Consider the following 17,239-nt stretch of genomic DNA (forward strand, 5'->3'; position numbering starts at 1 on the left):
TATCCCAATCAAAACTCTTGCATACCTGCAAGCCAGAAAACCTTTTTCTTTTGGCCAAAAATGACTGCTGTGCTTCCCTGTAGCCAACAAGTGTTTTGACAGACTTGTCTTAGAGCTCTGTGAATAACCAGTCAGCACTCTCCCACCCAAACCCTCCTCACAGTGTCTTTCTTTTATGGCCTTATGAGCTTTTGATTAAATTTGCCTTAGTAACTAACCAACATGTCCCCAAACTGCAGAGTGTCTTAGGTGGGAAATTTCATCAGCTCCCCACTTAAAGAAGCACTGCTGTCATGTCCCTGCTGTGGCTCCCACTTGCCTGTGCAGGATGAAGTCAGAGCACCGGCTGATCTCGTCTCTTTAAAGCACTAATTTCATTTGCAAAATTCTGTGGTTTTTCTGAAGTGTGTGAACTTTCCTTACTATGCTTTCTTGAAACGTGAATTAATGCTCTGTTTTCATCTGCATGGCCTTGGTATGTACCCTGCCTTTGTACACAAGCCTTCAAAGCTACATGGCAGGTATGGCACGAAAACAAATCCCTGTTAGAGCAACAAACATACAACTGTGAATCCCACTGATGTGAAGATTCCAGTGGTCCTTGCTGGTGGCATCCTTATAGGTGCTCAGCCAAGCCACCACAGCTGGGTGGATGTGTCTCAGAGCACCAGCTCTGCTGCTGAAGGTAAAGTTGAGCAGTAGAAAAAAGCTTAACCATGCACATCCTTCCCTACAAACAGGGATTCAGACCACGTGCTGTGTGCTTGGGCCTTGTGCTGGTGACGTCCTGCACTGTAAATATGAACAGAACTGTGGGTGAAGTGTGTAATTGTCATTAAGCTCTCCAAACTGCATCCACACCGTTCACGTTTGAAACCATGTGGTCTTTACTTCCAGAGGTAGCATTGCCCCATGCAGCATCCAGGTCAGGCTCTGGTTTGAACTCCTAACTTTAAAATTCCCCCTGTTTTATAATTTCAGTGGAATAAAGATTCAGTCGCTTCTTGCTGGGAGATGATGTGCTGCGTGGGGACTGCACGTCACTGAGAAGCTTCAGTCTGGAGGCAGGTGCTTGTCAGTGCCAAGGGAAATAATAACTGGATGGATGGAAAGCGCCTGGGATTGATGTGGTTTAAAGGTGCTGTTCGTGCAAGCTATTATCAAGGAAGGAGTTAGGGAAGAGATTCACTCTTAAAATGCAGGTGCTCTAGCACTTTCCCTGACAGATGTGTTCCAACAGTGTTTTGAATTCTGTTTAAAATTTGAAAGAGCTAAACCTTCAGGCTCTTCTCTTCCTTCCTTAAATTCATTTCCCTGTTTAGATGAAAAAGAAACATTTTGCAACTTACTTTAAACTTTCTTCAAAAGACCTGCTGGAAAAGGGACATTCGTGTGAAGTGCATAAGCTGTAAACGAATGTTAAGCACAGCAGACAGCAGGATTTTAGATGCGCTAATGGACAGACATTAGACGGCAGGAATTTACCTAAGAGAAAACCTCGGATGGGGAGGGACTGCCGGGCAGGGATTAGCCCCACCAAATGTGCCAAATGATAGAAAAGTGTCACCAGAATAAAAAGCTGCATGTGTGAAAATAAATTCTGAACTAGGGAAATAGAGCCAACAAAGGTAAGGAGAGAGAACATTTCGGTGAAGTCCCCGAACCAGCAGCATGCGTGCACAGCCTCTGCTGCTCCCTATGGAAAATGCAAGATCTCAGGGTGTTTCTCTCCGTCTCTCTCTCCCTCCCCCTCATTTTGGCATTTTTGCTCCTGCTAATGATCAGAGCTTAACAGAGTTAACAGCATTAATGGGCAAAGCTCCTTCCATCCAAACGCTAACAGACGCTTTTGTAGTGCTCCATCAGATGTTTTCAGGTGCGTACTTGCCTCTAAGTTTCTGACAAACTGTTTTCCTCAGATAATTTTTGATTAATGCTGCTAGGACTCCTGGCTGGTGGTTACTTTCCCTGGCTGTGTGGAAGTAGCGAAGCAAATGGGTTCAGGTTTGTATGATTTGTGAATATGAAGGGGGGGGAAAAAAGAGCAGCGTTAAAAAAAATATACCCCACAGGAAAGAAATAATGGGCAATATGTTTCCTTTTGAACTTTTTCAAATCAACCTCTGGAAAAGGTGTCATAAAGCCCCCAGAAATGAGTAACAGCACAGGGACAAAGAAAACTCTGTTACAGATGTCCCTGAAAATCTATAAGCAAATTGTTTTTTTTCTAAATAACTCCAGAACATTACACGGCCTTAACAAGTTTCCCAGGACAGGAACTCCTAGTTTATTACTTGCTCACATTGTCATCAGAAATTAATTTTGTCCCTGAAAGACAAATTGGCTGGTAGCTTATGAAGTTAAATGGAAAGAACAAGTGAGCATCTGTTTCTTCTGCATTTTGTCTCCTTGGTGTCTTACATATAAATGAATCAGAGTGTTCAAACTTAAATTAAGATCTTTGGCTAGATAAACAGTTAAAACTGGTTCCCATAGCTACCTCTCACACATAGCTGTGATTGCATTATAATCCCCTAGTAATCAGGTCTAAATGAAAGAAAGATGATAAGGGTGCTATTTTCAGTTTTCAGTACTGATTTTTATTAGCTCTCAATCAGATCAGGACTGCTTTGCCTTTCATCACATTGTGGCAGTGTTTGTAGAATCATTAGAGTAATAAAGTGTAAATCTTACCGAGGTGCATTTTTCTTGAGGTGTTTTATATAACGAAAACTCGGAAGATTACATTGGCGGGTACAGGAAAGATTTGTTTCTGCAACTAAAGTGAGGATGTAATGTATGCTATATTCATTTATTCTTTACCCAAGCAAATACCTAATGAATTACCTCGCTGAGGTAAAACAAAAAATAAAAATATCCAAAGAATCAGCCTGTCTGAACATGGTCCTAATATACTGTATGCTGCAAGTACTGAGTTTAGTCATTTTTTTAATTTGCCTTATTATCTTGTATCATATCTCTCTCTGTGCATTACCATGCAGAAATGAATTACAGGCAAAACCACAAGCACTGCTATTACCAGCCTGCTGTTTTTAGTAAACTAGTGCAGCCCAATAAAACATCATGTTGCAGCAATATATAAGTATTTATTGTAGAGTAAATTTCAGCTAAACAAAAGCACACAAGGAGGCCTCATCCTGCTCACAGGAAAGCCAGTGGTAAAGCTAGACTTTGCGTCATGCACCATTTGTGCCTCACCTGCGCCCTTGATTTGCAGTGTCCGTTAAGGTAAATTTTACTTAATGGCTTTACTTCTGAAAGATTCCTGACTGCCAAATTTAGATGAGCCTTCACCCAACCCTCAGTGGTGTTCCTGGGTGTTTCTGCAGGCAGACCTATCCTTTAGCACAGAAATCGCCTTGTGTGGTGTTGCAGGATTGTTCACAGAGTTTGCAGGTGTGCCCCACATTTGCAATTAACTCCCAGTTTAATACTGGATTGATTTGACTTTCCCATAGACTTTTTTTTTTTTAATATCTGGTGAATATTTCAACATATCATTCTATAGCATAGCTATTAAAATGCCTCCCCACTTTAAATATTCAAATGTTATGCCTGGTATATTTAAATGAGGAGTAAACTGTCCCCATAATTCAGTGTTAGATATTTACAGTTGTTCACACAACTGTGTGAATATTAGGTAGCAGCAGAAATTAGTCAAAAAGATAAAATGTTTTTTAAAAAAGCAGCAAGCAAGTAACTTTTTTGTTTTTCTGTTTTTCAGCCTACCTGATGTAGGAATGATGCCTGATGCCTACATGAACAAGTTATGCTTACATCCTGTTCTATAAAAGATGAATTTGTTGAGCCATCAAACAGTGCTGTTTGTAAAGTTAGCAAAGTGTAAGATATAGTCTGATGTTAAGATATGGAATATTTCAGGATGGGGATCATTTCATGTATACAAACTGATACCTAAGATAATTAGATATTGGTATTCACATCAGGCAAGAAAGAATAAATCAGTCCATATGATGTTATAGATAAGGAAACAAAATTTATGTTTCAAATTTTAATCTATTAAGACTTCTAAGATGCAGAGAGGCTCTCAATCTTGCATGATTAATTTACTACTACTATTTTAAACTACAAAAAGCTCAAATTCAAACACTGTTGTGTTAAAATCTAGGCAAACAGTATTTTGGTTACAAAGGTTTTGTGTGTGTTTGTATGTTGACACGCAAATGTACTATGTCTGGAAGATGTTGCTATGTCTAATGACACAAAAGAGAGTAAATTGTAGAGCCTGATTATCAACAGATAACAAGACATACTGTATATAAATAAATGCTCAGCATCAAAACCCATTATTGGATTAGCTATATAATCATGTTTCAGGCTGTAAGTCTGTGCTGACAAATGAACACTTTTCATTTGGCTCAAGGTCCTCATCAGCAACGGAACTAATTTTACATTCTCACCCATTAAGTGAATAAGATGTGGAAAAAGCTGTCTGCTTTTTGAAGTGTAAATTTGCTGCTACAGGCTGTGCAGACCAAAGCTCTTTTGAAGCAGTGAAATGAGATCATCTCTAGGGACATGTGAACCTGACAAAGTTTAGGTCATTTCTGTGGAAGGTATGTCGGGGGGGAACCATTTGGATATGGTTTCAGTAGTGACTTATATGGGGCAATTTGGAAGATGCTGAACTTTACAAGCTTTTTGTTCAGATTTGTGAGAGAACTTGAACTGGAAGCACAGATGCAAGCTTTCAGCCCTCGGAAAGAAACCTCCATAAACATCTGAACTGGGTACGTGGCCAGCACAGTTTGGGAGTACACAGCAGGCTGCATGATGATTCTCTCCTGCTCGGCAGGACTTCACCAAGCAGTTTTCAGGGGCTGCTTTCCCCACTGTACGTGCACAGATGGAGATCCAGGAACTAACTTGGACATTTTTCTGGAAATGGCAACGGAGCCGGAGGAACTCAACCATCACATCTCACTTTCTCCCCTGGGAAGTCCCCCAGGAGACAGGAAGATCACAGCTCTGATCCTCATCCGGCCACACCAGCCCCATAGATCACAGCCCAGCAGCGGCGTTCGCTCATCCCCTGGAAGCTCATGGCTGCATGGGAGCGTGTCCTGCATGGCCAGAAGGGGTTGGGGAGAGGAGGACTCAGAGGGCTCAGCAGGGCCCCCATCCATCAGCTAGTGCATGGGGCAGGATGACAGTAGGCTTTAGGCCTCCTGCGGTAGGGCACAGTATGGACCTGCACCACAGCTCAAGCAAGGATGATGATGATGTTGCTGACACTAGCTTAGAAGAAAAGAATCTCATGAATAACACTTAACTTTTAAGATTTCCAGACACGCAAAGCAGTGTTTAACCACTGCTTAGGATCATGAAAAAAATATCCCCAGGCAGTATTGCACATCTAACCACAGTGCTTTTCATTTGCAAACCAACTAAAAATTAAGATAGGCTTTGATTGTTCATTTGTTAATTTGATTTCACCCCTTTCTCTTTCTTTGCCCGCTGGAACTTTTGGTCTTGCTTGAAAAATGTTCAGTTGTTTCATCCACCACTTTCTGATGTCCTGTGGCCCACCAATGGTCCATGGACTGCAAGCTGAGAAACACGAGGAGAATACTGTATACTGCTTCATGTATTATGAAGCTAAAGAAAATTACAGGAAACCCAGGCTGGCATATCTACATGAGAATATACATCCATATTATATGCTAGCCCCTGTGTAAACAGGGCTAGTTAAATCTTAGTTCAAGCACCTTGAGCATATGGTTTTGAAATTGTTTTTCTAAGAGTAATGGCTATCAAAGAGTAAAGATGTTTGTCAGACACTTCTATAAAGAACAACAGCTTTTTAAAAAGATCCTCTGGGCAAACAATTGCACTGCCTTCTCCCATGGCATTTTTAATCAGCTGTATGAATACACAGTGTAGGAACACCTGACCAGCAGAACTGAGCAGAAACCTCAGTGGGAAGCATCACAGGAGTCTTCACCTAAAAAATAAATGGAAATAAAGCGAACCGAAATAAAATGAGACAAAAGAGAGGTTTTGCACTCTCTTCCTGAGCTCACTTTTCTGAAGCTGCTGCTGCTGTCCTGATGGAGCCAGTGCCTCATGCCCACAAGCAGGGGGTGGTCGTCTGCTTGCCCAAGCACTTTGGCTGTTGAAATAGCCCCTCTGCCATTGTTATTGGCTATTCAGGACCTCCCATTCAGTTTCCTCATTAAAATAAAGCTGTCAATATTATTGCCCTACCTCAATGACATGTTATGAAAGTTAATTAGTTAATGTCTGCAAAAGACTTTGAAAGCATAAAACGGTGTGGAAGTTTGAAGCATGATGCTGTCTCCCTTTGCCCAGCTGAAGGCAGAATGTGCTAAAGGTAGCCAAAGGGGGTAAGAGAAACAAGAGAGGCTGTATGAGTGTATCAGGGGAAAAGGAAATACTGGAGAGAAAATAGTCCCATTAGCAAATGAAGAAGGAGATGAAGTTAATTATGATTTTAAAATGGATGAGCAATAGAACTGCTTTTTTTTCTTTCCTTTTTTTTTTTCATTTAAGAAAAAATCAGTCTTTAACAAAAATAATAAGAACTGACAATTAGGAAGAAGTGAAGGCCTTGTGAAAACAGGTGTTTGATTAAAAAGTGAGGGGGAGAAAACTTGTAAAACATGAATATATGTAAATGAGCAAGTCTAGATGAAACTCATCTTAAGGTCTTAAAAGCAATGCAAAACTAACGCATTTTTCTTTCTTATTTACAAATAGTGTGGAAAAAACATGGCAGATGGGGAAGAGTCATACCAGAAAAGTAAAAGCAGCAACAGCCACAAATAAAAGCTAATGTTGTTTGGGAAAATGATGCAAGTGGTTACTGACCAGTACGTATTCCTCTGTCCTAAAAGTAGGAAACACAGCTGGATTGAGCAGGGAAGCGTCTGTCAGATTAAAAAGCCGTGCAAAACAAATGAGGGTTCATGACAGAGTTACAAAATACAGCAAAAAGGAGCCCAGTACACATTGGGTTGGATCCAGAGTTGTTCTGCCTCTTTATACCATCAGGTCTATTTGTAACATCTGAACCTGAGTAAATCATTTGGCAAAAATACCTTGCAAACTCTTGTCTAAGAAAAGAAATTAGAATTGGCTTTGATAGGAAAGATGTCATTTGGGCTGGAAATGGCAGTATGAGGCCAAATAGAAAGCGATCTGAAGACAAAAAAAAAAAAAAAAAGAGTCTGTTTGTAAATATATTATGATTATTTCAGCACAAAGAATGATTAAGACATAATTATAAAAAGAAAAACAAGTTACTGCATGAGCAGCAGAACTAGGGCACCCTGGTTGCGGTGTGTTTGGTTGCAGTGCTTAGATTCATTGGTGTCTTACAGGTTTGCTCTGTGAGAGCTCCTCCACAGTGCAGGTGGTCTGGTGTCTTGCTGGGACGCTGCTAAGGGTAGGGACAGCCCAGCCCTGCCTGCTGGGGTCAGCTCTCTGATCCCTCCACAGCAAGAGGTGTTTCAGACCTATGCAACTTCCAAATGCAGTCAAAGCCCAAACGGCCAACTTTGCCAAATGTTATGAGGAGGAGACTTTGAGAGGGTGATCACATTTCCCACATCCATTTATTGTGAACACATTTAAAAGTCTTGAGAAGGGTTAATTCTAAGTGAAAGCTGGAATGTCACAAGTGAGCAAAATGCTCTGAATTTTTAGACTCTGCCCCCTCCTTTGTCTTGTGTCTAAAACACCGTGTCTACACGGACGGACTGCATAGAGGTAATACCTGCAATGTCCTTATTTTCATACCTATTTCTTAGCTAATGTATTAGAAGCTTCCCCCACAAAAAGCACAATGTATTTTTCCAAGGAGCTATCTGCTCCCTTTCAGTATAAAGGATTAAGGAAACAGGGGACTTCTGAACTGATTATTTTGGGATATGTTATTTTTTAAAACCACTGTACTGAGTCTCTAACTGTTGAATAGGTACACCCATCTCTGATCAGTAAATGTTGCTTCAACTTCCAGAATAGCTCTACAAGTCCTGAAGTCCTGCAGAATATCAGAGCAATGTCTCGGTTTCTGTAGTGGGAACTGAACTGGACACAAGTGCACTATTTTTTGTCTGTAATCAGATAATATCACTGAGTTACATGGGATATCCATTAGTTTCTTACGTGAGGATAGAAGGGTGCAACTCTCTTTAAGGGAAAATATAATAGTGTTTCCTTTTCATGTCTATTTACTACTCTTCTCTGCTCATTAATACCAGAATTTTTGGAGAAGTATCTAACACTACTGGATTTCACAGGAAAAAGAAGGGAAAAAAGCGTCCTACATGACTTCACTGCAGTAGAGAGGTGACAGCACACATGGACTTAGGAGCAGAAATCCCTTTAAACAGCAGGAACTGTGTAAGTAATGCCTTGAAACGTGGTTTTGAGAAAAGTGACTTAGCAGTTTTTGAGGCTATAAAGCTGGCTCACAGATGCATGGAAATCTATGTAGAAATATGCTGCCTGGTTTACCATCAGGATTACAAAGCTCAGAAACTAAAATGTGGAAGGAATGGTGTGTAAAGGCCGTGTTTTGTAAGAGTGGCAAGGCTCAGAGAGCGCAGCTCCCACCTATAACCGCTCCTCTTCCCATTGCTCCAGCACAAAGCTACATTTGGAGTGGCAGCTTTGTGGTGGGGAGGATCAGTGCACTAGAGAGCCTTCCTCTTCCCTTTGGGCCACCTACATGGGGAGCACCATGCATCTCTGCCTGCTGCCAGCTGGTTCTGAGCATGAGGATGTGACCTTGCACTTATGATTCCTTCTACGTTGTTCAGGATCCTGGTTCCCACCATCCCCTGGTTTTCCATTCTGATTCGCTTATTTCTTAATACTCTGATGTAGTATATTGTGCATTTGCTGGGAGCCTAAAAAAGCAACACAGATTTTATCATTTGGAATGTAGATATCTAATGCCCATTACGGGCTGACTAAATTTAGTAGAGTGGCAATTCACCAGACTACTAAATTTAGTTAGGCCATCCGGTCATATCATTTTACTTAGCTCAATATTGGGTATCATAAGATAGGGCCTATCAAACAGTATGGCTCCAGCTTCTCTTGATGTAGATTATATTATAGTTATAGCTTTTCAAAACATTTATGCTGGCATTTTTAAAACCTTGACCTTTTTTAGTTTGTATATTTTGTTATAAGTTTGTAAAGATGGTCAAAATTCATTTGGTTTTCACTAAAAAGATCACTGTTAAAAAGAAAGATGCTGCTGGTTTTGTTTTAAACAAACCCTTTGACTTTCCACATAGCAATTTAATTTCGATTAGAATACAATCAATTTTATCATCGAAGATAGTAGATGGGGTAGAGTCCAATTTGGAATGAAATTTTGCACAGTGTTTCTCTTTGTCTTCATGCATTTCTAGTTGCCATCAAATCTCAGTTCTTTTCCAGACAGAAAAAAGCTTTATGAGAATCCAGACAATCTGGAATATGACATCACATTCCTGTAAATGCAAACTTATCTTGTGCAGAGTGAAAGGGAATGAGATCTTGGTAAGGATCCTGTGCTCAGCAGCCGGAGTTATGGCTGTAGGATCTTATATGACTACCAGAATGTTGTGTGCACAGTAATCAGCCCTGCTATAATTCTGCCTCAGTATATGGAAAGGAAATTGCAGTAGCGATATTCTGGGAGTCTACAGACTTAATCTTTTTTGGTAGGTCTTGAAAGGGAGCCAGTGTCTCTCCATCCTGAGTCAATCATTCCCTATCCAAGTAAAGTGAACTGAGATCATCTAGATGCTGTTCTTCATTTCTAATGAGCTTTCACAGTAAAACAGGAAATAATAATCTTGAAAGGGGAAAAAAATGGTCAAAAATCAGCCAGAGAACATTTAAAGGTTTGTTCTGAACAAGCAGGGCTAAGAAAAAGGCCTGAGAAAAGTGTGTCCTGGGATCACTCACAGTTAAAGCACTGATTAATTAAGCAGAGGGTCATTCTTCAGAAAGACTGGAGGGCAGTTTGGGCCCTGGGGCTGTAATTTGGACACTTCTGGAGTTCTAGATACACTGAGCTATTCTGCGCCAGGACTGTGAATATGTGCATTCTTCTGGCTGAACAATGGCATCTTTATTCAAATGTGAGCCACTAAGTAAGTGGCTGTCTCCTAATATGGGTGGTATTTCTTCCTGCTCTGCCTCAATCTCTGCTGCTTTCCCGTTGCCTTATCAGTGCTTTGTAGCACAATTTACAAAATGAAATCTATTCATAATGCTAAAAACCTCCCCTTTCATAGACACAGGAAAAAAAAAAAAAAAAAAAAAAGAAACTCCAAACGCTTACATATCCTCTAATTCTATGGAAGGGTGTTTACTTTTTTAAATGCAATTCTGCTTATCTGACACTGTTTTGGAAATTAATAAAACTGTGTCTAGCTTTTATTGTTTTGACTATGGGAAGGAAATTAATCCACAACTATTACAAGTGTTTGATCCAAACGAACAGAGATAAATCCACGTTTTCAAGAAGCATCATTCTCTCCTTGTCGGGTGTCCTAGTGCACCTGACATGTCTGATTTATTCCTCCCGTGTTTAGCAGTGACACTGTCCAGGTAGATGATGCCCATTTGTCTTCCTTTGCGTAAATATTTCTTCAGGGTAGCTTTATTTGTTATACCTGTTTCTTCTTACTCACTAGGCTTAGCTCTGCCAGAAGTTAGAAAAGAGGCTGTTTGTCTGAAGAGACGAGGGTGTGGTAAAAATACGCCGTGCCAGTCAAGTCGACCAAAATACAATCTGAATTACAAAGCAAGCTGGAAAACAAAATTTAACAGAAGATCTGGACCCCACCTGTGCCCTCCCAGGAGCGATGGAGAGAAAAGGACTCCTGGGACCTGCATATGCACAGCTCCCTGCAGGTAGGTCTGGGGAGGCGGGCAGTGCTAATGACAACGTTTATGAAATGTTCCTCTGTACTGACAGTGAGTTGTGTGACAGCAGTCTGGCTGTGAAACTCCACTGCAGAAATCTGGGACTTAACTTTTCATGGGGACTGGGCTGTGACACTGTGTGCACATCAGAGCTGCCCCAAAGCCCACTGCAAGTAACTGACTGCTGCTGGGGTCACAGGGATCGATGTGGTGGGACTGGACACGTTAAGCGTTTCCACCAAAGGTAGGGCCCACGCATCTCCAGCTCTGTGTGCCCCCAGTCACCCCTTCCTGAAATACTTCTGGCTGCCCTAGCTCTGTATAACCAGCAAACAACGCTGTTTGGAGCCCTGAGCTGCTGTTTTGTATGGCTGCAGTGTAACCTGTAAAATAGATCATCCTCAGGGTGGGGACCAGCTTTGTCACAGCCCCTCCCTCCTCAGGCTCTGCTCCTCTCCCAGCCCTGTGGGCACAGGGGCAGTGCCCAGCGGCCTGGCAGCCCTGGGCACTGCTTTGAATTTTCACAAACCACATCACTCTTGTCCAAACCTCAACTGAAACAAACGGCAGTCTTGGGAGGGGGACAAAACGGGAGGAAAAATGACTGCGGCTGCCCTCAGCTGCTGGCTGTTAGGTCCCCCAGGCCTGCTGGGCGGTGCATGCCGCAGCAGTGCCTGCACAGGGAGGGAAGCCACGCGCAGAGCCGTGAAGGAGCCCCGAGCACAGAAGTTTTGCGTTAGGCATGAGCCAGAGTAAGTTACCCGTATTTAAACAATACTGGGCTCTGGGGAAATTCAGATTCAGACCTGAACTAGACAGCTTGGCAAAAGCCTGTTGTTACTGTCACATGTCTGACCTCCTGAAAATAACATTAATTCAGAAGTTAAGTGCATTCAGCTGACAGTGATGGAGTATTTGGGCTAAGGAGGGGATTTTTCAAAGGCACAAAATCAACTTAGCCATGCGTTACGGTTACCTCACTGACGTCCCAGAGAAGACCTGAGCACAGCAGGCGTGAGGGGCCTTTCAGCTGCAGGGAGGCCTGCTCTGCACTGAGGGAGGCGTCGTGAGCCCCTCCAAAAGGTGCTGCCTCTCCGAAGGGAGTTCTAAAGATGCGTGGTCTTTCTAGACACCTTAAATACAGTTACAAAGGAAATTACTTCTGGTTTAGTTTCCAAGGAGTCAGTTAGACCTGGCAGCAACAGTCGTGGATCTTGTAACTGGCTTGGATGGGAGAAAGCAGCATTGTCATAATTCTGGAGATATACCTTTCTTCTCTAAACTACATTGGCAGCTCGTGATACCAGCATGTCAAAATGACATTAGCTCTATATTACAAAGAGTGTATAAAAGCTTGTGTTTACACTGTGTCTCCTTTGCCCTTTTCAATTTTGCTTTATTTTTATTTTTTATAGTTCTGTAATTTAAGCAGTACATATTTGGGGATGTTTTTTTTCCATGCCTTGTCTAGCTTTATGGCTTGTTCTGGCTGAGGCATCCTTACATGATTTGATTTTGCAAGAAATATAGGCTAGCACATATGTATGTAATTGTTCCACTGTGAACCAATCTGTCTGGAGCACTGAGGGAAGATACATATTAATATGTTTTTTTCATGCTATTTACAAACAAAATTGCTAGATCTACAAATGATGCAAAATATTAGGAACTGCAACAATAAGGCTTGCACTAGTTAGCAAGAAGCATAAAAGTATGGTGGAGCCAGAGAAAAACTCATCAGAGTAACATTTTCAGCAGAAACGGAATCTATTGTAACCAGGGGAGATAAGCATGAGTAGGCAAAACCGAATATGCTTCGAGACGATATACAGCAGCCGCTACAAATCACACTGTTGAGTGAAATCTGAATAATCAAAGTCTGATTCCTCTACCAGGAGGAGACTCTGTGTTGTGTCTAACTGTGGGGCAGGAGGCAGGCAGTGGTGTCTGCCAAAATGCATCTGCATTGAAAGCACGGAGCAGCCGAGGCTAGGAGGAGAGGCTGAGCCGTGTCCAGCTGCAGGCGACCCGCCACTCTGACCTTACACTGGTGGCAAGCAGTCCCCTGAGAGTGAAGTGTGGAAGGAAGTGGCACAAAGCCACACAGATGGAGAGCAGGGACCTTTCCTGGAGGAGCTGGTTAGCCTTTGCCACACAAAGAAATCTGAGAGGGCTTTGGTGTTTCCAAGTAGAGCAGTGGAGAGAACAGCTGAGAATTGGAGCTGACGTGGAGCAGCAAACCTTGCTTAATAGAGGGTGCATTGCAGTAGTATCAGCAATGTGGAGTCAGGGCTGCAAGTGCCGCATACTAGGACTTATTTAAGAAGGCTATTGTAAAAGTCTTCGAGCCAGTTAATTACCAGTTTTTGTTATGTCAGGAACTCCTTGAGTTAAAGCAGAAAGAAACTATTCATGAATATGTTCCAGTTCTGTAGTTTAATGGGACAAATTTAAAAAAAAAAAAAAAAAAAAAAAAGAAAGAAGAAAGAGAAGGAGAGAAACTGATAAAATGATTTAGTTCATGGAAGGATTGAAAACCCTCACAAAAAAAAAAAAAAAAAAAAAAGCTGAAATTACATATCGTGCCTCATCTACTCTTGCGTAAGCTATTGAAATTGCTGGGGACTTAATTGGACTAATCGTCCATTGCAGTTATGCATGAGCCTTAGGGAGCCCATGGCGTGCATGTGGGCCAATGCACCAGCCTATGAAAGAAAGAAATTATCCCACAGCATTAAAAAAAAAAAAAAGAGTAGGTGCCTAGGTATGAAAAGCCAAGAGGCTTGACTTGCATTTAAAAAGTATTAAGGGTAAGTGAGGAATTTCATTTGATTTATTCACCAAGTGAACTTTAAGAGGTGTGAAAAAAGGATACAGGTGACTTCAGGCAGGAGAAAACTTTCAATGGAAAACAAAAAATCTATATAGGACATTAACATGAACTCATTCCCCTCATGCTCCCATTGTTTTTGTTCCTCTGCACCTCCCTGTTTGCTGTGAGGTTACTGACGGACTATGTTACTGCAAGCGGGTTCAGGCCTCAAAATTCCACCTGGTCAGAGCAAATATCGTATTGCATGCTGCATATTGAATCAAACTGCAGATAGTGGAGTAAATGGGAGTTTAAGGCCTGTCTGATGCTATCAGTATTCTTCAGACATTTACTTTGCTGCCTTCCACTATTCAGAACACCCTGAAATCACCAACACATTTGCTGAATTGAGGTTTAAAAGCAACTCAGAAACAGAAGCAAATCATAGTTCTTAGCGCTGCTGAAGGTTGGAAGAATACTATTACCATGGGGGTGCTTTGTGCATGTGTCTAAGGGCCTCCACAATGACCCGTCATGTGTAAATGTGTCCTAGTTTTTTGTTTTCACAAAGATAGTTTGATAGGAATTAAACCTAACTCTTGGGAGAAAAAAATGAGTACAGCATACCAGAATACCCATCTTCCTAATTCTTACCATGCTGCAAACTGCAATCCCAGACCTGCCCATATATTATGAAACTTTCTCCAAGGAGATGATTTTATGATTTTGTGTCCATAAGCATAGTAATCTCTCTGTATATTGAGACAGTGCAGAGGATACCAAACCCTTCCTGTGAGATCTTTTCCCTTTGTACCGCTGACGTCTCTTCAACCCTGGTGAACATCTCTGTTCTTGGCTTTCCTTACGTCCCCTATGTCCTGCACCAAACAAACCATAGGTGATCATGCTACTGTGATGTGGAGCTGACCACACTGCGGAGGCTGTCAGCATTTCACTCGTGCCATTCCCATCCCCTCTTCCCAGAACTAGCTCCCCACTTGGCGTGCTGCTCTCTGCTCCTCCCAGTGCCCAGCCCTGCTCGAGGTGTGGGAGCCCCTCTGCTGTGTGCCGAGCGCCTGGAGTTAAAGATGTGAGGCTTTGGCTGTGTTCTTTAAAGTGCCAGCTTGGCCTTACTAACACATTTCCAGTGTTTGGGATTAGCAGAGCTTGTAAGAACATAACAGACCCGTCAGGTCTACAAGTCCACTTGCCACTTCCACCCGCTTACATGTATTTTTAAATAGCTAATTAGGAGATAATGCCAGTGGAACCAAATACTGACACAAGATAATGATCTCACACTACTACAGAAATGTTAAGTGGGAATGTTTATTTTCAAAAGGAAGAAACGCTGATCATGTGCCTAATCCTATAATTCTTAAACAAGTAAAATTCCTGTAGATTTCAGCAGAGCCTGAGGTGACAACATCCTATTACTGTGGTAGTATTTCTGGATACCAAACAGCCGTAAGTGATGCAGTCATTTTCTCTAAATGATACTAGTGCAGTATTGAAACAGATGTTTCCCTTACCTTTATTAGCCTGTTGTATCTTCTAACTTGGAGGACAAATTCTGCATGTGCTTTATTGCACCAGTGTAGATGATTTTTTTAAAATGTGTTTTAGGAAGCAGTGAGCTGTGGTTTGGATGAAGTTATGCCTGTTTTTAACTTACTGACAGTTCGTAATGGTGATGCGCAAGTCGGTGTTGCCTCTGCAGTCTCCCTTTGGTACCCTAAGGATCAGCTCAGTTTAAATCAAAGATAGTCTTTCCTCTGTCCTGCAAGAGGCTCAGAAACAAATAGCTGTCTTAAATTCACCTTTCAGGAATAAAGAGGGGGAAGGAGTACACATGGGCAATGGGTACAAGTTCATCAGCTGCTCCAGTGTAAATACCCCTGTGCTACTTTTCCTCACTTACAGATGGGAGGCAACTGGGGGCAACCTTACCCCTCGCTCAGGCTCATCCAGGTGTCTGTATTCCTGCCAGCAGTGTTGGTGGGGGCTGCGCAGTGCAAATCCTGCCCTGGGTCACTTCTCACTCCGCCAGGAGACAGTGCTAATGGGATGGGTACATCCGCCTTCACTGCCTCCCCCCAGGAAGCCTTTTTCTCTGGACTCACTTTAGATGCAGCGTTGTCTTACAGACAGGTGAACACTGCAGTGGAAATTGGAGGCAGATGCTGAGTTGCTTTCAGAGAAAAGCCTGCCAATGGAGGCAGGAAGGCTTTTCCTAGACAGAATCAACTTGCACAAATTATTAGTGCTGCACCACAGACGGTGTCCGGTGGTTTTTAGAAATTACTGCTGCTTTCACAATTAATGAAGATTCATCATTCCATTAGATCATCTCTAACCTGCTGTAATTGTTCTGATTTTTATTTTTTACCTTGTTCTCCAGTTCATGTCTAAATACAAGAAGATGTTTATATTGCATACATTCAGCTTTAATTGGCCCTTAAAAGAAGGTGTTGATTAGAATCTTCTCAACATCAACAGCTCGCTCGCACAACATTCTCTAATTACTGTTTATTAATTTAGTTCAAGTGGCATAGTTGAAAGCCCTGCTCAGATGGGAGAAGTAAATTGTCACTGGTATTGAATATGTAAATTATGTGCTGGGTAAGTTTCCATGAAGAATGTTTAAAGTTAAATGCTACGCACATAAAGCCTTCTAGTTTAATCTAACCCAACCATATGACAGCTTTGCAAGAAGTGTCATGAAAATTTACCAGCCCTGGCAAAAAACTACTTGCCTATCCATTACTTTTTTTCTATTAACATAATCATGATGATAATAATAATTTATTTGCTAGTCAAAGAAATAAATAAAAATCATCCACACCGGCTGGGTGGAGGTTTGCAAGGCTGCCAATTGAATCTGAACTGCGCGTTGCTGTAGTACAGACATTCAGCAGCCTGGATTTGTTGCCCTGGTGCAGTAACCCTTCCTTCTCTTTAATTAGCTTATAAAGTCAGAATTTCTTAAACAAAGTACTCATTAAACATTGCCTTGTTACATTACTTTAAAATGCAATTAAAAGTTTTAAGAGTGCCGCAGAGTTTGTGTACCATTGTCAGTGCCCATGTCACTCGCTATCAATTGCCACCCACTCACATAGATTGGAGGCCTCCCGTTAGATATAGATGGCACTCTGTAGCCTTTGTCTATAGGCTAGGCATAAAACTGTACTGATGAGGATGACCTGACTGCATCTTATACCTGAAGGAATAAGAGGAACGGAGGGGAGGCTGTTCTCAAGGAAGGGGGACCCAGGAGTCTTCATTGTTCTTCCACCTCTGCATTTGTCTCTCCGTGACCTTTTGTGGGGGAGTAGCTGCACGTTCTTGGGAGGTGTGCTGCTTCCGAGTCTTCCAAAGAAAGTTGCATGGAAACACCATGCAGTTATTGTATTGCACATCCAAAACAATGAGACCAGGCATCATGCTAAAAGGGAAAGAAAACTGCCCGGTGCCTGCATTCTGCCT

The 17,239-nt window shown here is 41.9% G+C and overlaps 1 protein-coding gene across 7 annotated transcripts in view; it reads left to right on the plus strand.

The window, feature by feature from the left end:
• Nucleotides 1-10,839, plus strand: part of HS2ST1 (heparan sulfate 2-O-sulfotransferase 1) — a 136,444-nt gene extending 125,605 nt beyond the window's left edge. Inside the window, exons 9-12 of one of the 7 annotated variants that reach the window (XM_068690524.1) lie at nt 1,944-2,004; nt 3,746-6,875; nt 8,268-8,409; nt 10,707-10,839. The gene's annotated coding sequence lies outside the window, so the exon portion shown is untranslated. The remainder of the gene's footprint in view (nt 1-1,943; nt 2,005-3,745; nt 6,876-8,267; nt 8,410-10,706) is intronic. The other 6 variants (XM_068690525.1, XM_068690529.1, XM_068690526.1 and 3 more) reach the window with 6 other exon arrangements.
• The last annotated feature ends 6,400 nt before the right edge of the window (nt 10,840-17,239 follow it).

The sequence above is a fragment of the Anas acuta genome, chromosome 8 (genome assembly GCF_963932015.1).
Source record: "Anas acuta chromosome 8, bAnaAcu1.1, whole genome shotgun sequence".
Taxonomy (NCBI): Eukaryota; Metazoa; Chordata; class Aves; order Anseriformes; family Anatidae; genus Anas; species Anas acuta.